We start from the raw sequence: 23,405 nt of genomic DNA, 5'->3' as shown, positions 1-23,405 counted from the left end.
TGTCAGCCTGCCTCCTCATCCAAGCTTGCCACCCTCCAACTGACCATTCAGACTAGGCAAGGCTGGCTAGAAATCTCCATCAAGGCCTATTCATCCACCCATTCCCCATCACTTCAGTGGCTGGTCAGGGCCAGCTGACCCCACACAGGACACCTACCTATACAAGAGTGCCGAGAATGCTCCAACATGCTGGAATTCCAGTGCATCGGAGTAGACTCAATTATTTGAGTCTGCTGGAGCATGGCAATTACTGGGCAAGTCTATATATATGTATTTTCTGCACAGTGAGTTACTGCACAGTAAGCGGTTTTTAGGTTGGCGTCTACATGTGTAGCCATTACAGTGCACTACCACTGTGTGTGGACTGGCTTGGGACTAAAGTTAGTCCCAAGTCAGTCCAAACACACAGTGTTACTGTACAGTAAGGTGTCTACACATGCATTACTGCGCAGTAACTAATTGGGCATAAATTTGATACTTAGCTCGTTGAATGAGCTTTACTTCAAGTGCCCTTGCCACCATTTTTAAGTGTAGGGACTCTGATACATGAGATGTGGCAATGCTTTAATTAGAGCTGCTCTGAAGTGCCACTGGGCAAAAGAGCTTATCCCTTACTCAAACTGCCTTGCTGTTCCTCATGGCTCTTTGCCTCAGACACCTCTGCCTGATCTCTTGCCTACCTAACCTGGCTTACCTACTGACTCCAAGCTCCACTTCATCCTTCAGCTTCCTAACCTCACTTCCTCCCTCAACCTGGCTATGCAGCCTGGCTTGCCCTCTGATTCTGCACTCTGCCTGCCCCTCCAGCTCTCTGACGTGGCTTCTTAGACTAACTTTGTAACAACCTTCAGGTTCCTGCAGGTTAGAGCACAAGTTGCAGTGGGGATAACTTGGAAGATGACACTGGGAAGCTCAAGAGAACTGTGCTTGGAGAATTGTGCTTGGAGAATTTCACAATAGCTCTTAGCACGCTTGGCACCTCATGGCTGCAAGTAGCAACACTGAGCACATGGCTCTCCTAATAAAGATCTGAGTTCCTGCAATCCAAATGGAGTCCCTTTATTATTGCTCAGCGTTCTGGTTTCCTGGCACTTAGATTCTGCACACTCCTCCCAACCCCAGTTGGCTCCTTAGACCTCGAGTGACTCCCAGACCTGGCCACCTATGCCCCACTTGGACCATTTTCTCTCCCAGAATTTTGATCAGTCTGGGTATTTTGGAGAGCCACGTCAAAGCCCAGTCCTTCGTTACTTTCCTGAGCAATGGAACAATGAATTCTACTGTCCACTGCATTTTCACAGTCTCTTGCCATTTATCAGGAGTTCCTGCCTTTGAATTCCATGTGTGGCTGCTTGTTCTTACGTTCTGAGACACTAGAGCAGGCACTCTGTCTCCTTTCTCTTGCCGTTTTATGGTTTTGCATATGTCTACCATGCACCCCACTTATTTGTCTCCTTCTGAAGGCAAACACACATCCTTTTAGATTTTCACCTGCATCGAGAATACTTCTTTGAATTCTACCAGGCTGGGGACCCATGGCCCAGTCTATCTGGTGTGAACAAAAATATACCAGCTGGTGGCAGATGTGGTGTGCATTTGTACTGTGAGTCCCCATCTCATTCTATACAGCCCATCAAACACCCATCAGGGGGAAATGATATTAGTTTATTCTCATGGGGCTGAAAATGGAACTTGGTAAAAAGCTCTGTGGCCCATTAACAATCCACTAAGCAACCTGCCCTGATGAAGCAGGTTTTACTTCCATTGCTAAGCTGGAAAAAATGTCAGTGTAAGGCAGTTTTCAGAATTGCACTCAGTGCATTGAGGAACCCAGCAGTTCTCACTTCTTCTCTCCATGCTAGTGTATACTGGTATCTATCTATTCACTAACCATGTGTGTACTGGGTATACACAGGTTCACAACTGAGGGAAAGGGCTGGGACTTTACTTACGTGCCACCCTTATCCAATGTACCTGGATATATCTGCTCACAAGCTCCTCAGTGAGATTCAAGGAGCAGTACATTTAAAATGTAAAAGTTTTAGAAGTTTTAAGTTCCCAGAAAATGTAAAACTCATACAGCCACTGAGTAGACTCTGTCCAGTTTCCAAGGCACACAGAGGGGAATATGGATTAAATCCTATTCCACTTTCAAGAAGCAAGGATTTTTTGTGATGTCTTTGATTGAATGAATTGTATGATTGGGAGAGCTCTTGGCTAAGCTTTTGGCCATCAAGTGCCTGTCCTCAGGGGTCAATGCTCTGAGCTTGTCCAGCAGTTCTTCCAAGTAAACTGTTGGTCCAATAAAAATGTAACCCATGAAAGTCGTCTTTTTGGTCAAAAAAACACTTTCCATTGAGAAACATTCTGTGAGATTTTTCTGTTAAAATCATCAGTCATCACTCTTTCATAACCTTCTGAAACATTTTCCTTTAGGCCTGATATTTTCCATACTTAATTTAAGATAAAAGATTAATTGTTTTGGAAAGTTTCATTAAACTCTGTTCAGCTGTTTCAGGAATGAAAAGAAACATTTTACTACTGTAAAATTAATCAAACATTTTTCCATACAATTAACTCAGAAACAGAAGGATTTGACTTATGGCCTAAAAATAGTGCTTATTATATAGTCAATCCACAAATATTTTGTTAAAAATTTGGATGAATAATAAAGGATTAAGCAACTTTGGAGCATACTCAGTGAGAACTGTTTCTAGCAGAGCACAATGAAGCTTTGTGACAATATGCATTTTTTCTGACAGGCTTAATGTTTAAGGTGTGTCTGTACAAGCAAAAATAGTCATTGTGATTCCCTTGTGGTGCAGTTTTGTCAGGGCTGGAAGCTGTTATGTAGAGAGGGTTTATACAGAGACAAGTATTTTTGCCACCCACTCAAAGCCAGGTCCAATAATTATTTGGACATTTCACTTCACTGTTGTTCTCAGGCTACTGCTGAAGTCTCTGAGGTCCCCTACGCTCTTCCAGATTCTGCTACTTACCCCTAGCCATGAAGGAGCCTGTGGGCAGAACCCAGGAGTCCCACATGACCCAAAGGCATTGGTATGGTGCAACAGGGGTTGCCTGACGTGATGGGGAGCCAGGTGTCAGGGGGCTGCGTGGTGCAGGAGGGGCCCTTGCAGCGTGGTATGGGTGGAGCCTATATGCCATGGTCTTCAGCCTGCAGGGCATGTGGCCTGGGGGTAAGCCATCTGTGCAGTCTGTGGCTAGGGGAGCCTGTGGGCCCCAGCCACTCAAGAGCGGGACAGCCCTGCTACACAGTTTATAGTCTGGAACAGGCATTTTCAGCTTGATAGCAGAGAATTACATGTACTACAGAGATTGTCTTCAGGACATGCCCTTCCCAGTTTAGTAATGGATAACATTCCTGTGGAAATTACAACACTTGCATATTTAGAAAAAAATTGGGAAAGGAATCATTATAGCACAGCCTTTGGGGCTAAGATCAAGTTTATTTGAAATAAAGAGAAGTCAGCAACAAATGAAGAAATAGATCTTCACAGGCCGCAAGAAGAACTCCATCAACACTTGGTAGGCTACAGACTTCAGTTTGAGAGCCCCCGTTTCAAAGCATTTGAACTTCACAAGGAAGAGGAATAGGGAAGGTTACAAATGATAATTTACATTGCAGAAGTAATCAGAACTTCTGAATATTCTTCCAACTGTAGTCCTCAGTGTAAATATGTCAATTCGTGGCACTTGACTTGGCATGTCAGCCTTCTTTTCTTGGAAAATCATGAAGAACTTGAGTCTCCAACACATCTTTTTGCACTGTTGCACCTATACAGTGCTAATTTCCAGAATACCTGTATTCTTTGTTGCCAACTCCTGTGATTTTTATCCTGGGTTTTAGGTGCTTTTCTTGAAGCTCCAGGTTCCAGCTTCACATGAATGCAAGGGAATCTCAGATTTCCATAAATATTAGGGCTGTGTGAAGCTTCTGGTGCTGATTTGATTCGGAGGAGATTGGGTCTGATTCAGTGGCCAAATCTCTGAATCCGAATTGAATCAGGGGACCAATTAAAAGGTCCGAATTGATTCAAAGCTCTCTGAATCAATGCAGAAAAGATTTGGAGAGCTTCAGCGAGCTTCAGCGATTTGGGCAGTCTGTGCTGGCTGCAGCAGGGAGCTGGACCGAGACTCCATGCTGGTAAGTAGGGGGAGGGGCTGGAGGAGGGGAAAAGGGACCATGAGGGGATCCCACCAGGCCCCATCTCCTGCCTGCTTCCCCAGCCCCCCCTGAGCACCCCGACCCCCACCCACTCTCCCAGCCCCTCCCCCATGGCTGCCCACCTGCCCCAACTCCCGGTTTTTTAAAAAAAAAGCCCCCACTGATCAGCTCCTGCCAGGTGGTGGGCTATCCCCGCTGCCCCCCACTGCCCCCATGCTGCATAGGGGGCTCTGCCATGAGTCCCCCAGCCCCCGCCTGCTGGCCCAACCCTGCCCCCCATGGCTGCCCCGCCCGCCCCAGCTCCTGGACCTTTAAAAAAAAGCAACCCTGAACTCACCAGCTCCTGCAGAGACCTCTGGGCTTCTGGGGGCTCATGGCAGAGCCCCCCATGCAGCGTAGGGAAGTGGGGGGCAGCGGGGATCACCACCCCTACCTGGCAGCTGGAGTGTGGGCAGCCAGGGCGGCTGGCCAGACTGCAGCCATGTGCACCATCTGCTTTTGGGGGGGACTTTTTTCAGGTGCCGGGAAATCCCAGTGTGGAAAACCTTTTGATGTGTGCCACATGCATTTTGTGGCATCTCAAAAGCCTTTGAGACACTGCAAAGTGCACACGTACTCATCTGGATGCGCCCTTGGAGTCTGAATCTTGAGCTTTAAATGTTTCAATGAGGTCTGACAGAAAAGCTGCAAAATTCAGTTTCCAGTTCTGGATTTTGAACAGCCAGGGACCAGAAGTTTCAGGTTTGAAACCTGCTCCTCCCTTCCATTCCTCAACCTTTTCTGCCTGTCTGAATTGGGATAACATGGGCCAAAAGCCTCCAATTACTTTAATCCAGTCCTGTGAGTGAGAGGAGACTGAGGAAATTATCTCTTTTTTGGTTTTGGAGGAGTCAAGGTTTTGTTTGAAGACAGTTCTTAATTTCCTGCCTTGTGTGCTGCAAAGTGAGAGGCTGCCTAAGGGGGTTGGGAGGAGAGGGTGAGTCTGGGGTTAGGCAAGCTCACAGAGAATGCCAGAGAAAGTGACAGCTGGAACTTTAAAGTGATTACTGGCCTTCAAAGACAAGATGAGTTAAATTACTGACAAGAAGGTGTGCGCTCTCCCTTCTCAGAGTAAATGATTTCATTTGGTGAATGCCTTCCTAACAAGAAGGATGGCTATTTTTGAAGCAAAGGTCACCTGCCAAAGAAAGTACTGGCTAGGTGGTCATTATTTTACTGGAAGATTTAAGTCAGTTGAAGAAAAAACCCACAGAGCAGAGCAATTCCAGTTCAATATTATCTCAGAACTAGCAGGAACATCAAATCTTTTCTTCTTTATTTTTGCTGGGGGCTCCATGGAACCACAGAGAATTGGATTAGGCATTCTCTTGTTCTTTAGCAGAAGGGGCAGGTGTCTCAAATTTAGCAGATCTTTCCTCCCAAATATTTGCCAGGCATTTGAAAGAATGAGTGAACCCATGGGAAACAACAAAGTTTTGAAAAGTCTCATTAAGGATGTCTTTCCCAGAAAGAGGCTTGGGTTTCAATTTCTGGTTACCCACAATGTCATAATCATATCAGTTCTCTAGCTATTCATAAACACTTCCAAGAAAAACAGCAAATCAGAGAAATCTGGATTTAGAACTATATTCATATTTTTGGCTGTAGGTAGCTGAAGTAAATGTGAGATCAAGTCTCTTCCCTGCATTTTTCCCAGCATCCAAGAACAGAGACACCACAAGGAGAGCAGGGGCAGAATCCAGATCATAGGCTAGGTGCAGACATTCAAAAAGGCTGAGGCAGAATTGATCTAAGTTATGTAGTTTTGTGTAAGCAGTGTGGTTTAGAGTGGTCTTGAATGCATAGTCACCTGGCAGGGGGAGCATGCAAATCTTAGACCGGGTTCCACCATTTTTAAACCAGTTTATGTGTGCTGAACTTCTGTTCTGTTATGGGTATAGACTGGTTTGGGAGGGGGTGGAGGAGTGGGGCAACTGTGGAGGGTGGGGGTGGCTGGGGGAGGTGCGTATGTGTGTGGGAGTGGGGTGTGTACGTGAGGGACATGTGCCCAGTGGCTGTGGGTGGCAGGAAACCCCATGGGCTATCCTGGGGCAGTGCATGTCTGCTCATCCAAGATGTTGGCCTGATGCCAGTTGGCAGGGCTGTGGGGCAGCAGGGGCTCAGCGCAGGCAGGTGGGCATCAGGGAGGGGTGCCCAAACAGGAAGCCCACCCCAATGGCAGGGTGTCACCACCTAGCCCTGCCCAGCTGCCCATGCCCTCACCCTCAGCAGTGGTAGCAGTGGCTGCAGCTTGAGCTCCAGCCCCAGCAGGTCAGTGATGGTGAAGCCCTTGGTGTACAAGCTGGAGCTGCCCAGTCACGCCACCTTCTCAGTGGGCACTTCTACCTTGCCCTTGGCCTGGCTCTCAGCACCCTTCTCCCAGCCCATCATGCTTTCTGGCAGTACCTGCCATTGCTGTTACTGCCAGCCTGGAGTTTTTTATCGCGCTGCCCTAGCCAGACACTTCCATCAGGTACAGCTGTGAGGGGGGGCCCAGCACCCAGCCCCCAGGATTAGTTACCACCAAAGTGCCCCAATGGCTCCCACCCGGCATGAACAGCAGGGCAGGACGTGTGTGTGTGTTTATGCGTGGTGTCCCCAGGCACTTTTACCCATGCTCTGGTGGTGTGGGGGGGGAGGGGCAAGGGGGGCACTTTAGAGCAGCTCCGAGAGCCACTTCTATTAAAACACTGCAGCATCTCGTGTATCAGTGTCCCCAAACTTCAAAACAGTGGCAAGAGCACTTGAACTAAAGCTTGTTCAATGAGCTTTAGTTCAAGCGCCCCTGCTGCCATTTTGAAGCATGGAGACGGTGATGCACGACATGCAGGAGGCTGCTGAAGCGCGGTAATTAGAGCGCATTGGAACAGCCTCCCAGCATGTCTATAGGCCCTCACCACCCACCCCTAAAGCTGACTCTGATTTAAACCCACTGCTTTGTGTCTTGCCAGCTATGGGAAAGGAGAGCAGTTGTTGTTCCTTTTTTCTTTCCAAGACAGTCTTTAAAGGAATTGAAGACTGCTATTGCACCTTCCCCCTTAATGTCCTTTTCTCCAAATTAAGCATACCTAGGTCTCTCTTTCTTCATGCAGCTTGCATTTTAATCCCCTTATCATCTCTGTCACTCACTTCTGGATCCAAGTTTACTACATCTTTCTTAATATTTGGAGTCCAGAACTGTACATGATATTCCAGCTGAGGCCTAACCAGTCCTGAGTAGAATGATATTATCACCTTTTTTATCTTATACACTATTTCACTGCTAATATAGGCCAAAACTGCATTTTTTCCTGGTATCACATTGTAGACTCATATTGAGTTTGTGATCCACCATACCCGACAACTTCTCTCAGCAGTGGTACTGCCTACCTGGTTTTGCCCCTTTCTGTATTTGTGCATTTGGTTTTTCCTTCCCAGTGCTATACTTGACATTTGCCTTCATTGAATTTCATTTCATTGCCTCGAGCCCAGTTCACTCATTTATCAAGACCTGTTTGATCCTGTCCTCCAAAGTGCTCACAAGCCCTCATCTCCAGACTGGACTGGGAAGTTGTATTCCACATCCAAGTCAGTATTAAAAACACCAAAGCATGCCAGACCCAGAATTGTGAACTGCTCCTGCCATTCTGACATTAATCCATTTATGGTTATCCATTTGGTTATTTAACCAATTACGTATCCACCTAACAGTAATTCTATCTAACCCATGTTACTTACGAGACTTTTGTGTGGGAGTATGTCAAAAGCCTTACTAAAGATCAGGTATATTATATGCACTCTTCATCCATTAAGCTAGTTACCCTGTCAAAGAAGGATATCAAACTGTTTTGGCATTATCTGTTCTTAACAAATCCATATTGGCTGCTAACATTTATCTTTTTCCTCCAAGTATTTATACATGGAATCTTTAATAATTCGCTTTACCAACTTCCTAGATATTTGAGTCAGGATTACTGCTCTGTAGTTTTCTGGGTCTTTCTTTTATCATTTTTAAAGTCAAATACAATGTTACCCTTTCTTCAGTCCTCTGGGACTTCACCTGTCATCCATAACTTTGCAAATATTGCTGGTGATACCGAAAAGTCTTCAGCTAGTGCCTTTCACCCTTCAGGGATGAATTTCATGAAGTCTTGCCAACTTAAATTCATTCAAATTCGTTAAATGCTCTCTAAGGCACCCTTTACTTATCATGAACCGCAGCCCTTCCCCATCTTTGTTTATATCAGTTTTGTTAGCTGTCTGGTCACTGTTTAGTATTTGTAAAGATGAGGCAAAGTCATTAAGCAGCTCTGACTTCTTTGTGTCTTCACTTAATAGTTCACCTGCATTATAGAGCAGTGGATCCAGAGTTTCCCTGGCCTTTTTATGTCCGGCATATTTATGGAACCCCTTCTTGCTGCCTTTAAAATCCCTTGCCAGCTGTATCTCATTTTTTATCTTTGCCTCCTGATTTTGTTCCTACAGATTCTTGCTGTTTCTTGGTATGCTTCCTCAGTGACTCGCCCTTCTTTCCATTGCACAATTAAAAAAAAAATGTATTTTGAGGTTCCTGGTGTAGCCATCTGGGTCTCTTCTGGTTCTTCTTGTCTTTCAACCATGTTGGCATAGTTTCTTGTTGAACTTCCAATACATCATCCTTTAGGAACTGCCAGATCTCCTGAGCCCCTTTATCCATCTATGTTACATAACCTACTGTTTTTCTCAGTTGTTGCAACAAACCCCTTTGAAGTCTAGTGGTTTCATTCAGCCCACCTCATGCCTTCTCTTCCTTAGAATCATGAATTCAATGATATTATGAATACTTTAGTGTTTCTGGTCACCTTTACTTTCACAACCAATTCTTCCTTATTGATCAGAACAAGATCCAAGACATATGACAACCTGGTTTTAATTTGAACTTTCTAAAACAGAATGTTGTCCTCTATACATATTAAGAATTTGGAAAGCATTTTGGATTTTGCTGTATTATTCTTCCAGCAAGTATCAGAGAAGTTAAAGTCCCTCATTAGTTCTATCACATAAAAGTTTTAGATATTCTTGTTACCTTTTTGCAGAATGCATCATATATGCATTGTATACTCCTTCCTGATTTAGCATCCGATAGAAGACCCCCGTGTTAGTATCGCCATTGTTTTTTTCTCCTTTTACCTTCACCAAAATATATTCAACAGATCTTCTGTTTTCTTCCTCTTGAACCTGGGAACAAGCTTATGTATTCTTGACATATTGTACAGTACTGCTTCCTTTTCTCTTGAACCGTCCTTCCAAAACAAGATATACTATTTCTTCAGTGTTAATATTCCAGTCATGGGAGTTATCCCACCAAGTTTCTGTAATGCCAGTTAAGTCCTACTTATCTTTATATCTTATGACTTCCAGTCCTCCATGCTTGTTCTACCAGCCCCTTGCATTTGTATACATTCATAAAAGATATTTTGCACTTTATCACACTATTTTCCTCTTTCATCTTTTTTTTTTTTTTCCAGTATTGTGGTTCCCTGGCCCTTCCTCAGAATTAGCCCTCTTCTTCTGGTCCTCATCATTGTTCTTAATCCTACTATGGCCAGTGGGTTTTCCTCACCATTCCCTGTAGAATCTAGGTGAGGGCCTCCCTTACCAGATAATGCCTGAAGATGCTCTTAGTCTTTGTCAGATGGATCCCATTTCTGCACACAGTCCTGTTTCCCAGAAGCTCTGTCCATTGTTAATTCAAGAATCCAAAGTCTTCCTATCAGTATCCCTTTCTAAGCCATACATTCACAATCATGATGGAATGATTGCTGCCTGGCCGTTCCCTATGAAAGAGAGGATAGATGTGAATGCCAACTGCACTGCAGACCTATATATTCCCCTGCCCACAGCCTTATGGTCACCTCTGATCTGTTCAGGGTCAGTCCATGCAGCCCACATGGATAAGCAGGAAAGGGTTAGTGGTCAAAATGACAGATACGTTCCAGCAGTCTCTCCACCGTGTCCTGAATTCAGGCTCCAGGCAGGCAGTGTACTTCATGATCTGAGGTCTGGATGACAGATGGGGGCTTGTGACATCCTCCTTTTCCACGTGGGGGTTATGGAATCCCCATCCTTAAGGTCATACAACTCCTGCCTCCTGGTCTGTGAGATATGCCTCTAATCTCTGCCATCCCTTGCTTCCTCTGCAGCAATCTAACCTGTAGTTCCCATACATAGAGCCTGAAAGTTGCTTACTTTTAACAGTGACTTCTGGTGATCCTGCTTCCAGCTCCCCTTTGTCTTCCTTGCTCTTCAGCTTCTTCTGCACCATCCTCTCATAACTCCTATCCAGGAAGTCTTCTTCCTTTTTGATACTGCACAGGGTTAACAGTTGTGCCTCCAGTATAAGCCTGACCCCAGCCCAGTCTCACCTAATATTGGTTCAGCAAACCACCCTGTGGAAAACCTGTAGCACAAGTGCCTGAACCATAAACTAGACATACTAGGGGCAATGGGTAAACACTATTTCTTCAGTTTATCATCTGCCTCCGTAGTTTTTCCATATGCAGAGATCCTTACTACACCACAAAGCCACCCAGCCCCGCCCACTGCTTTGGGTCCAGCCCTGCTCCCTCCCCCTCCCCTTGCCGCTTTGGGTCTGACCTTGCTCCCCCCCCTCTCCCCCACCACTTCAGGTCCAACCCCACTCCCCGTCAACCCTCCGCAGCTTTGGGTCCAACCCCACTGCACCCCCACACTGCCTCAGGTTTGACTCTGCTCCCCCCTCATCCCCTCACAGCTTCGGGTCTGACCCCACTTCACCACCTCTCTCCCCCACCACTATGGATCCGACCCTGATCCACCCCCTCCCCCCCTGCACCAGCACTTCAGGTCTGACACCGCTCCCCTCTCACCCCACTGCCATTTCGGGTCTGACCCTGCTCCACCCCCCTACCCCCCACTGCTTCAGGTCCACCTGGCCTGAGTTCACTTGCCTCCCCATTCCCCTCTCTGCCTGCTGCCTCCCCCTCCCTGTTGGCTCTTCTGGGGGGCACCACCACCATGATCTCCCCCACTTCATGACTAGCACCATGAATGAAAGGGACCTGGGGGTAATACAGACTGCAGTATGAGCTGGCAGTGCGATGCTGTAGCCAGCAGGGCAAATAATACTCTGGCATGCATCAATCAATGCATCTCCAGTAAAACCCAGGAGGTGATTCTTCTGCTGTACTCGGCACTGGTGAGACCGCAGCTGGAGTACTGCATCCAGTTCTGGGCACTATGCTTTAACAAGGACATGGACAAGCTTGAGAGAGTCCTGAGAAGAGCCACCTGTATGATCAGTCTTAAAAGGCAAGCCGTACGAAGAAAAGCTGAGGGATCTGGGACTCTTCAGCCTGAAGAAAAGAAGGCTGAGAGGGGACCTGGTAGCAGCTTACCACTACACTAGAGGAGTACATCAAGGGTTCGGTGAGCAACTGTTCACCAGAGCACTCGAGGGGAAAACTAGGAGTAATGGCCACAAACTCCTGGAAGACCAATTCAGGCTCAACATTAGGAAAAACTTCACAGTTAGGGTATCCAGACTGTGGAATAAGCTCCCTCCAGAGGTGGTGCAATCACCTACCCTGGAAATCTTCAAGAGAAGACTGGATAGTCACCTTGCTGGGGTCACCTGACCCTAGCTATCTTTCCTGCTTGGTGTTGGTGGCCTGACCCAATGGTCTTCCAAGGTGCCTTCTGGCCTTACAATCTGTGAATTTATGAAGCCCCACTCCCTGCTCGGACAGATGGGCATGTTCCCCACCGCTAAACTTCCCCGGCAGGGGTGCAAGCTTGAGCCCGGACAGCCCAGGCCGCCCAGCTGATCACTGCCCACCCTCTCAGCAGCATATGTGCAGTTGGCCAGAAGCATTACGGACAGACAGACAGACACACACACAGACAGACCAAGCCTTTTATTATATTAGAACATACAGCCAAGCACATACAAGCAAACAAAGCAAGCAAGCACTATAAAATTAATCAACGTGCTTCTTCCATAGTTTGGCACAGAGAATTGTTAGCTATTTCTAGTTTTGCTACCACAGGCTTGTAGGGTGTTTAGGGACTCAGTGACAGAATCCCAGCTACTAACCTGCTGTGCCACCCTGGGGAGCAAGCACTCACTGTGCTTTATTAAGATATGCAAAGGCATTCAGGCCAGTACAAGATGGTATGTCCACATGACTGCACATACCTTACACTTATCTTTCCTCCTACAGGATCCTAATTGGTGGTGGTCTGGCTGTTCAGTACCTGCAGCTCCCTGGAAGGTAAGTGCAAACTTCCCCCCTAATTTTCTTCCTCTCCTTCCAATCTCTCTTGGGTTTTAACACCTGAACGAGAGCAGCAGCTATCATAGGGTTGACACAAGGACCCTCCAGATCTAAGAGCAGGACTGCTGCAAAGTGAGCTGATGGCTGTAATGACTCATATCTGCTGTAGATCAGTGCAGATGTGGATCTGTAGTGCACGCTCACCGGTGGGTTACAGGACTTCCCTGTGCTGTTCCGCCTCCTTCCACCACCTTCCCCCCCCCTGAAATCTGTTCTGTGTGCTCCTGCCCTTTGGGAGGGAAACTGATGATCTCCCTGGCTACAAGTGGTAATTGCTGATAATTATCTAGCAATAAGCATTTTGGGCCAAGGTCAGTGATATTGTGGGGAAGTGTGCACACTCCTTGCTTGTTGATACAGATGAGGCCCCTAGAAATGGAAGAGGACTGAGTCCATGAGGCCCTTTCCCTGACCTTGGGTAAATTGCTGACTCTGGAGTCAGGGCTATGCAAACAGGATCCTTCCCTCTCTGTTAATGATAAATGAATACTGTGAGATGAACCTCTGAGAAGAGGCTACTGAAATCCTACCACCGGGTCCCAGCAGCTTGGGTCTGTGTTTGCTCTGGGAAACCAGGTGGGAGTTGCAGGACAGATGCACCCCAAGCAGTTCTGGAGATAAGGAAATGAAATAGAAGTTGAGCAGTGAGTGAAACTCGGATCATCTATGGCAAGAAACACCTGGGGGATAGAATACAATTTGACCTGGAGGAAGGTCAAGGTCCAAAATCAGAGCAGCAGTACTGGTACTGTGGGCCAACTTTGCTCAAACAGTCAGTTGGGTCTACCTGTCCCCAGGATAGCATCAACAGCAGTCATGACACAGTTGGCTCCATCTTACTTCAGCCAGGCATTTATCCTTCCCCAGGAACTGCATGGCCTTTCTGCAGTAATACTCTCACTGTGGGCAGCGGGGTCCAGACACGTGTTTCCCTCCTTGCAGTGCCTGAACCTTGAGTACATTCATCTCAGGTCATCTCTGCTACTTCCATCAGGGCTAGTAGTCTTTTAAGACCAGACTGGTTGATGGAGCTCAGCTCCCCACTGCGACCTAACACAGGTACAACTCCTTGCCATGCTACAGACTCACACAAAGAACAGTTTTAATTGGGCTTTGAGACAGGAATAAGATTCAGAGCAGAGAACCTGATTTTGGCTCTTCCTACCTATGACCCAGGACACCCAAGCGCCCTGGAATAAAGGGGTATGGTACTTGGCAGGTACAGAGCACCCTAGTCTGGGATGGGTTATTATCCTTGGCCAGAGACCATATTGCTCCATGGTGGGTGGAAGGAAGGTAGCTGGCAAAGTGGAGTGTCCTGGCTGGCCAGATGTAAGCATGACTTGTGAACCCATCCTTGCCCTAGGAGAATTTCTTGTCAGCTTCCTTATCTCTCCACAAAAGCCTCTGAGGTCTCTTTAGGTATGTCTACACCATGTCACTCACATTCCTGGGGAGCATTCTCAACAGAGCCAGATCATCAGGGCTAGGGACAGAAATTACACATAAGTCAGTACAAGTTACTTGAAACTGGTTCAGATCTGTAATACAACAGCAGTTCAATACACATACATCACTTTCAAAATGGCAGAAACCGATTTAAGGTAAACTTGGATGGATGTAGTATCAGATTTAACTGATTTAGATTAAATCGGTTTATTGAACTTCTGTCCCAGATCCCCTCTGGATTCAAGTTAACTCACAGTCCCTCAGCATCCCAGGATGCTTTGCTTCTCCCCAGCAACCCCCACACTTGCAGGGTGGGCAGGCTAGCCTTAGCCCAAGTGGTTGGCTCCAACCGAGCAGGGAGGTGGGTTCTAGCGCCCCCCAGCTTCTGGCCTGGGACACTGCAGGCATGTGGTTGCATTTCTGGAATCAAAAGTGAATATCTGTTCACTTGCTTATTGGTTCAATTTACGGAGTTTAGGCTAACCTGTGAAGATTGAATTGGTTCAGCCTAGGGCTTTTTCATTGTCTGTACTTAGCCTAGGTGCACAGCCCTGTGACTGGCAGCAATGGAGAAATCCAACTGGACCCTGAGCCCATCTAATTACTGCCCTGCAGAGTAAGGGACTGGCCCACAGTCTTAATTCTGACCAATATTCTGCTTTTCTGTTCCTGTTCCTGTTCCTGACAGGGTAACACCTTTGTCTCCCCACCTCATTCCCAGCCAACCCCATCCTCCAGGCTGTTCCAATGGGTACGGGACCTGCAACCCAAGTGGGGGCTAGCCACTTCATTACAATAACAATTCCCTTCCCCAGTCGCTGTACTGGAAATGACTGAGGGTTCAAGGCCTTTGTTCCTGGCCTGCAGAGCTCCCAAAGAGAAACTCGGATCGCCCCTCAGAGCGTCTCATAATGAAAACAGCAGGCAGCAGAGCAAACCATTATGAGAGCTCTCTTCTTCCCAGCATCCTGCCAAATCCTCCTTAGCATGGACTTTCAGGGGCTGGCTCTACTCTGACCTTCAGTGCCCTGTGAGCCCCGGCTAGATGAAACTCTCCAGTGCTGGAGGTCTCCTCTGTGCTCAGGGTTGGGCGCCAGCAGGAGTTGGTGATTTACTGCTCTGGTATTATCAACTTTGCATCGTCTACCCTAGCCTGATGCTTAAAGCATCTCTGGGCACAAAGCAGTGTTATAAAGACAGGGGAGTAGTCTCTGTCAAACAAGTGCCCTCACAGCTTCTGAGGCTGTTAGCCAACCTTGTCACAGTGTTCATTACCAGGCAGTGTGGTCCATTGGTCAGAGCAGCAGACTGGTAGTCACAGCTCCAGTGCCCATTCTGATTTTGCTTTAAGTTGTTCTGTGAGTCCGTGCAAATCTCTGTCCCTTTCTGGCTCACTTTCCCCCACTGAAACCTACTTCTCAGGGGGTTCTGGGTCTTCATTAGCCATATTAATACACAAGCAATATTGTTTCACTCTTGAGTGCCAGATACCTCAGTTTCCAAGAGATCTGGCAGGTCTGCAGAAGCCAGTCTAGACTTTAGCTCACTGCACTGGCTAACCCTCAGTAGAACAGGGTCAGAGGCAAAAGCATTCCAGTAACTCCAGCTACGTTGAGACACATTCTGCTCGTGCAATTCATTGTCCTGTATTGTACTTCAGAGTGGTCTGGAGATGTTGTGTCTGCCTCCAGCTGGCTCCTTCCTGCCTGCAATATAGTAACTCATGCTACAGTCCAGAGAAGCAGAGCCCTGGGGCTAAGAAGGTGAAGGGTGAAACTTGTTACGGAGAACCTTTCTGCCTTCAGCATCTGGAATATTTCAGCTGCAGGAATGTGTCCTGGGCATCATTTTCTAAATTTCTCCAACAATAGGGCTCTGAGCCCTTGATGCTTGTAAAAAAGCACTTCATATGTATACTGTACATTAAGGAAAGGCCCGGCATGTATGAAATATCACCTGATATGTTATCGCACCAGAGTGATCAGCTAAAAGCTTTTAAGGAGTGGAATGAAATGTCATTTGCAGGCAGTATTTGGCAGTGCAGTGCTGCATGGGGTAAGGGCTGTTTGCCAGGCCTTTTTTCCTGTGCTGTGGGGATCCAGGGCAGGCTGCAGGGGGCAGATTGTACTCATCTGTGCAGGAGCGTTCTCTTGGAAGATTACTGAGAGCCATTTTGATGCTCCAAGGGCCTGGGTATGCAATGTGCTGGTGCCTCCACCTTGGGTTGTACGTTAATGCAGAATGTCACCAGGTAGAAACGTGCCAGAGGGGGCTTTACCTGTATCGTGCAGATGAAGAAGCTAAGGCACAGAGGGACAAAGGGATCCAGTTCTAGGCCCCTGGCCCCTTGCTTAAGCCATATCTTCCTCAAACCTTGCAGTCATTTTGGGAGTATTCTTTTATTCTCATTCAGTAAAGTGTGTCTATTATGGCTGCTACAGGAATAATGGGTAATTGGGGTAGAAAAAGGAAATTAGGGCCTGCCCTTGCCCTCTGGGAAATAGCCTGGATTGTTCCATATACTGGGCACGTATACATATGCAATTAATGTGCATGAATAAAATCCAGAGCTTATTGCTCCAGGGTTCTTTGCTTCTGAGTGCATCATTTGAATGTGCGCCTAGGAACAAAAACTCTAGAGCATATTACTTGGATTTGTCGGAGCAGCCTGGGAGGGCAGGGGACCTGGGAGGTCAGCCTGCTAGCCTCCATGTGCTGCAGAGGGGCTAGCTGAGGCATGAGGGTGCTTCAGCATGGGGCTAGCACTCTCATGCCTCAGCCAACTGCTTTGCAGCACCTGGAGCCCATTCAGAGCAGGGCTGCTCCAACTGGGTTTCACGTGCTGCAGAATGCCTGGTTCAAGCAAAAGGGTGCTTTAGTACGGGGGCTGCCTGCCAGCTAGCCCCACACTGAAGTGCCCTGTGCCCCAGCCAACCAGGGCAACATCTACATGTGTGCTGCTGTGAACAAAAAAACTCCACAGCAGGGTAATGCTTGTATTTTAGAAGTACTATGTTGCTGCGGAGTTTGAGTTTTGTGCACCCTAACAGGGGCACACATGCCGATGCCAAGATGTTTACTGCACACTTAATTAGTCAACTGTGCAGTAAAAGTCTCATGTAGACGCACCCACTGTGTTGCCCAGAGCTCCATGCAGGCTCATTTTCAAAGATTCAAATAATGGGAACCCCAGGATTTGTAATGAGGTTTTAGTCAAACAATAGGATTTGGAATGGGGAATAGAAGAGCAAGCCATGCTGTGGACCCAGTTGGCCCTTGATGTAATTCCTTTGCTGTTAGTGACATTACACTGAGTCCCACCCTACCTGTCAAAGGAAAGACAAAGGCACCAGCTCCTTCAGTGGCAAAACATGGGCCACCTATACTGGAAACACTGGAGATGGCCTAGAGATGAAGCTTCCAACCCAGATCCTTCCAGTTCGAGCGAATTCAGGATCCAGCTCCTTCTACCCAGACCCCTCCCTACAGCATTGGATCAGCTGGACCAGGGAACACCTCTTCTTTGATTCTGGTTCAGCAAGCACTGACATTCATGAGCATAGTGGCCCTGGTTATATTACTGCCACTTGGCACCTAAGTTTTATAATAACAGATCATGCTGCCAAACATTGGTGATAGTATTGCTCAGTGCACAGTGCAGAAGGTTGGGACTCAGAAGTCCTAGGGTTTCCATTCCCAGGCCTATCCCTGGCCTGCTGTGTGACCTTGGGCAAATCACTTCACCTTTCAGTGCCTCAGTTTCTCCTGTGTAACTTTGTGGTGATGTTATGGGCTGTAGATGATGACATCATTCTCTGGATGAAAAGGGCTAGAAGTTCTCATTAATTTAAACCCAGGCTCCTGTCATGACAGCCTCCTTTCTTGGGCTTCAACGTTGTAATGCACCCTGAAGCTGGTCCGTTCTGTACGGCTCCAGGTTCTGCATGGGCCTGTCCTACCACACAAGGGCCTGAGAACAACCTGGCACCCGACAAGCAGTAGACATCTGTGGCAGGGCGCTGTGTGTGCCTGCCACTTTAAGGGCCTGGAGTTGGCAGCCACCAGGTGCCTGACAAGGGCAGCCATTTTGGAGGCAAGGACTGCCTATATAAACAGGGCAGTTTGGCTGCTGGAGGGCAGGTAGCAATATTGCTTGGCTGGAGGGTTGCTGAGATCATCTGGAGGTAAGGGAGGAGCTGTAGGGGATGGTTAGGAGGCTCCTTGGTCCTGGGCATGACCTAAAACTGCACCCTGTTGAGAGTGGGTGGCCTGGTGGGGCTCTCAGTTGCGTGGGAGCCCCCAGGAAATGCCAGGCCAGTTACCACCCTGGTGAAAGGTGGGTCAGGGTGCCTTAACCCCTAGCCCCCACCACTGGGTGGGTAACCCTGTGTTTGTGAAGGGCCCAGAGGGTGGACCCTGGGAGAGAGTGAGGGGCTAGAGACCCGACCCGAACAAGAGAGTACCCTCGACTGGCCCATGCTGGGGCCAGGACCAGGAGGGTCAAAAGGGCCAGGGGCCCACCGCAAGGGATGACCAAGAGCCGGGAGCCTGGTGTCCTGACTGGCCTGGAGGTGGGCCAGGGCTGGTAGCCGGAGGTCCCGGGGGGGGAACCACACCTGAAAGGGGAAAATGGTTTTGGGGGGCTAGTAGCCTGAATGAAGGCGGAGAGGCTGTCTGATTGGAGGGATCATGGAGGGGTCCTGTTAGGAGGATTTGGGGGCCCACCGTGGGGCCGGTGATTATGTAAACATCAAGATGCCATCTGCAAGGCTTGGGCTGCGGTATTAGGCAGGAAAGGAGCCGCAGAGAGCGCCCCCTGGCATCGGGGCACCAAATGGGCAGTCTCCCGCTTGAGTGACATCAATTAGAGAATCAATTGACATCAAGGAGTGGCGGGCGAGCGAGAAGGCAGGCGGTTGGCCCAAGAACAGGTGGGCAGGCCATGGAGATTGGCCCTGAGGAGGCCCCCTGTTACAGCATCACTTGAGAGCCTGCATGTGCTCTCCCTCTGCCAGAGTTAATGGGTGCAGTCAGGGCAATCACTTTTGCCATTAAAGTGTGGTCTGCTTCTCCAAGCAGACATCACTCTGGTTGCGGTCTTGTAGTATGTGCACCATTTCAAGAGCCTCTGCTCAGAATCCAGAGCTGGCAAAGGAGTGGTGCCTCCAGTATTGCTTAATACATTGACAAGGGTGCAGTAACCCCAGGCTCAAACATGTACATTGCTGGCTACTGCAGTCCAGCCTGTGGTTCCCAGGATGTGCTTCTACACACCTCCAACTAGAATTGTGCTTGTGTATATGAATGGAAGCCTTCCTTACATGCGCAGGCCTGAGGCTAGCCCTGCTGACTATTTCTGCTCCACTTAAGAAGAGGCTGAGACATATCTGAGGTTGGAGATTGCTCTCCTCTTCAGTGAGCTGAGCTTCTGTAGACAGATGTGTGTGTCTCCAGGACAAACGGTCCCGGGATGCACCTGGCAAGAGGGAGGCTCTAGTGAGATTGTAGGGTCTAGTAGGTAGAGCAAAGGCTTGGAAGCCGAAAGTGCCAAGTTCTAATTTAGCCTCTACCCTTGATTAGCCATCCACTCCATGCCTTGCACTGTGCCTTGGTTTCCCTGTCTGTACAATGGGCATGATGCTGCTGACCCAAGTCAAAGGTGGAAGAGTTTATTATTTAATATTCGGCCAGAGCACCTTGAAAGGCCAAAATGGTGAAGGCTATTATCCCCACTTATTTCTTATTCATCAGAAATATCTGGCAAGCATATAAATAAAAATATTGGCCCAAATTCATCTCCAATGCAGACAGGGGATATGCACCAGCAATGAGCTTGGCCCCACAGGGTTTTAGAGCCATGATAAATCTTCCAGCTGAAGTACTTTGGTACAGTATGAAAGCAGCTGTGTTTTCTTAGGCACCAATGATTTGACTGATATGGTTTTTATTGCTACCACAGAAGCCGTTAGCACGTAAATGTTACATTAGGGTTTTATAGACCTTGCTGTCTCCGATATTAACCTTAATATATCTAGGGAGGATTTGAAAAGGTGACACCTCCTGAAATGAAAGCCTGTTGCTTGCAGAAAATATTCCACATGTCAAATGTTTAAAACCTAAAGAAAGGCTGAACTGATAGATCTATTGACCCCATAAGCACAGCCCCCACCACCACCTCTCTGCCCAATAGCAAGGCAGAATATAAGTTTCAATCATTAAGCTATCAGATCTCTCCCCTAAGAATGCCATAATGTAACAGGCAGCGAGCCAGCAATAATATTCCTCTTCCCAGTGGGAATGCTGAAACCCTTTCATTTTGGAGGGTCCTCAGACATGCTCGCCCTTGCAGGTCATGAAACACAAAACTCCACATACAAGCCCCAGGAGAACGTTGTCGTGGCCATGGAGGGCTTCGGCAGGGGGAGGGGCCAGGAAATTTACGTCGCCCGTTTACAATCTGCTGAAACGTTACAGCTCGCTCTCAGGAGTGACAAAGTGACCTGTCCGTAGCGAACAAAGGCCATGTCACCAGGCGGTTTTACGTGCGCCGCATATGGGGCGTGGCGGGCACCCTGTGGCCAAGCCGGCCCTGCCAAGGCCGTTCCCAGAGGCAGGGGAGCGAGACAGGGCAATGGGGAGCGCAGAGCAGTGGCATTGTCGTGCCTCCCCCGGCCGCCCCATGCTGCTCCAGCCTGGCAATTTGCAATTGATTATTTTGTGTGTGTGTGTGTGTAAAGCCCGCCCCCTCTGCTGGCTAATTAAAAAGTGGCCTTGTGAGGCAGCATGCTTTTAAATTGCTAAGGATGGCAGGCCAGCCCCTCAACAAAAAAATCATTAATTCTAGAGTGACAGTGTTTCTTTAAGAGGCCCCCATCGTACAGGATGGGGTCGTATCGAGCTGATTATAGACTCCTGTTCTCATCAATCTTGCTCTCCCCAGGAAGGTAGCGGAAACACTGCAACAAACTCTAGCTCGCTCCATTGCTTGGCTGGGCTGGGGCTGGGCGCTTTCTCAGGCTCCTTGTTTCTCCTAGGGAGGGGGTGGAGGGGGAGCCAGTTTGGGACATACAGGACCAAATGCAGGGAGAGGCATACTGACTGTTGGGAGCAGCTTTCTGTGCAAAACCCTCAGGCAGGGACACTGCTGTTATTCAGCCACGCTGATCAGGTCCTGCAGGATTATCCCAGAGCAGGGTGTGAGATATCAAAGTTGGAGGAGCAGGGCCATGTCAGCTCTGCTTTGTGGGATTCACTCCCATGAATGCATGAAAGGCTCCCTGTACAAACTGCATTAGATGCGCTCCAAATGTTCATTCCCGATTGGTCACGCTCTGACCCGCAGCTGCATTCCCTGGCTGGAGGAGTGAAAGATGCACTGTCGCTTTGTTCTGCCAAAATCAGTGCTTGGAACCATGACAGAACGATCATATTACTGAAATAGAGGGTCATCCGGAGAAAAATTATCCTCGCTATGACTTGAGGGGGCATGTCCCTCCTTGGAAGGACAAAGCACTTATGTACCTGCTCGCTTTCCATTGGGACACACTAGATGAGTCCTGGGTGGAAAACACAGGGCTCCAACTTGGGCGCAATGCTGGACAGCAGTGCTGCACTCCCAGCCCCTGTGTGACAGGCTGGTTCTCTGACAATCCATTGCAGACCAGTCACCTTTGCTCCCCATGGTAGGAGAGAGCTTTGTGAGAGCCTGAACATGGACTTTATTTGAATGGGCAATGGCAGGTTAAAAAAATCATGGGCCAGATTCCCCCATTTGCTCCAGCTGCGCTGCCCTGCCCTGACCCCATTCTGGACACACAAAGCGTCTGTATTGGAGTGTCCTGGTGAACATGCCTCCATAGAGTTCTTTCAGAGCAAGCTGTCTATCTATAACCACACCAGAAATATTATACTGGAAGGGCTTACAAATCAAACTCTACGCTAAGTCGGTTTGCTTTGACCTGCACAGGGCGAGTCAAATGGAGTTTGCTTCCTTTTTACCGGAGGGTGTCATTGTGTAGTCACTGTGGCCACCGGTGGTCCCTTAGAGGGGAGCTGCCATCAATCCTGCAGCAGAGAGCTCTTGCCTTGGAGAAATGCATCACATAACCTGTGAATGCCCCTCAGATCTCTCCTTGAGCAGTGAGCCCCCATTGGTATAAGATCAAGTGATGGGACTCTCTCTTTACCCTGCTTCTAAGAGACTCATCAGCAGGGCAACATTGCATGTCTGGGCACAATCAGCCCCAGAAAGCCCTAAGTAAGGTAACATCAATTGTAGAACTGGGCTCTAGTAGAAGAAACGTGCGCATCCAAGGAAAAGAAGAGTTAAAAGATAAATCTCTAAAGGGGTGACAAAAACACTGGCCCCAAATGCAGCTGTCTGAAGAGACTGGCTTTCTGACAACCCCAAAAAGCTGGAGAATTTCCATGAGATTCTCTAAAATCCCCACTTGACAGATATTTGAAAGCAAATAAATGAACAATTTAGTAAATAAAAGTCACTCGCTAGTCTCCTAACATGGCAGCATGCTGTTAGCGCGTAAAACAGGAAAGGGCATGTCTGAAAACCTTGGAGCCCCATACACTAGGAAGGCAAGCATTAACCTTCAGTGCTATGGGAGGCTGTTAGCCTTCCTGGAGCACCTAAAAGGAGATGCCAGCCAACAGCAGGAGGTTGAGGGGCATGATATGCTGTAGTGTAATAAGGTCAGTCAGACAAGGGAAGGAAAGGTCTGCTCCTGATGAGGGCTGCAATACGAATTTTGTTATAGGCTCACTTTGCTCTGGGCATTGGGGTGCATGGCCAGAAAATGTCTGGCATTAGTACAGAACTAAACCCTTGAGATGGGACCCTCATCACTTCATTTGTGGTGCTGTGATGTGTTTGTTCTGTTTTAGCACTGGCTGTCAACTTTAACAAAAACAGGACACCCAAGAAATCGCAGTACCCAGAAAAATAGCCCAGTCTAATACACCAGAGGAAGATGGAGGCCCCATTCCAAGAGAGTGGAGTAGTCCCCTCAGCATCCCCCCTTGGGTCTGTTACTGCCACTAAGTCCACTGCTTTTTAGAAAGAAGAACATGTCTAGTGGGGTTTACCATTTTGTGTGCTTTGAGGCAGACACAGCTGTTGTCTGGGCACTTCTAGTCTAACTCTAAACAGAGAGAAGCAGGGATGACCCAAATGCTTGCAGACTCCCATGACTTCCAGACCTCAGGTTGGGCCACTAACATTTGTCCTGATATCATAGATGGGCTTCAAGTTATAAAATCTGATTCCAGGCCCAAACATTCCCCAAATTCCAGATATTTCCATCCCAGGTTTTGGTTGGGATTTGGCTCCAGTGATGCTGCTGAATGCAAGAAGGCTTCAGAGAAGCCTTGATATTTCAAAA

General features: G+C 48.1%; 1 protein-coding gene and 1 long non-coding RNA gene across 2 annotated transcripts in view; one reads left to right on the top strand and one right to left on the bottom strand.

Annotated features, from left to right (window-relative positions):
• Nucleotides 1-3,434: 3,434 nt before the first annotated feature.
• Nucleotides 3,435-5,041, bottom strand: LOC132246474 (uncharacterized). The gene is made up of 2 exons (XR_009457796.1): nt 4,527-5,041; nt 3,435-4,185 (listed from the first exon to the last, which is right to left on the bottom strand). It is a non-coding gene; the product is annotated as an uncharacterized LOC132246474 (long non-coding RNA).
• A 7,410-nt stretch (nt 5,042-12,451) lies between these two features.
• Nucleotides 12,452-23,405, top strand: part of CDON (cell adhesion associated, oncogene regulated) — a 148,967-nt gene continuing 138,013 nt past the window's right edge. The window contains exon 1 of the mRNA XM_019490097.2: nt 12,452-12,498. The gene's annotated coding sequence lies outside the window, so the exon portion shown is untranslated. The remainder of the gene's footprint in view (nt 12,499-23,405) is intronic.

The sequence above is a fragment of the Alligator mississippiensis genome, chromosome 16, assembly GCF_030867095.1.
Source record: "Alligator mississippiensis isolate rAllMis1 chromosome 16, rAllMis1, whole genome shotgun sequence".
Taxonomy (NCBI): Eukaryota; Metazoa; Chordata; order Crocodylia; family Alligatoridae; genus Alligator; species Alligator mississippiensis.
Note: the sequence above shows the minus strand (reverse complement) of the source record. Positions and strands in the feature narration are given on the sequence as shown.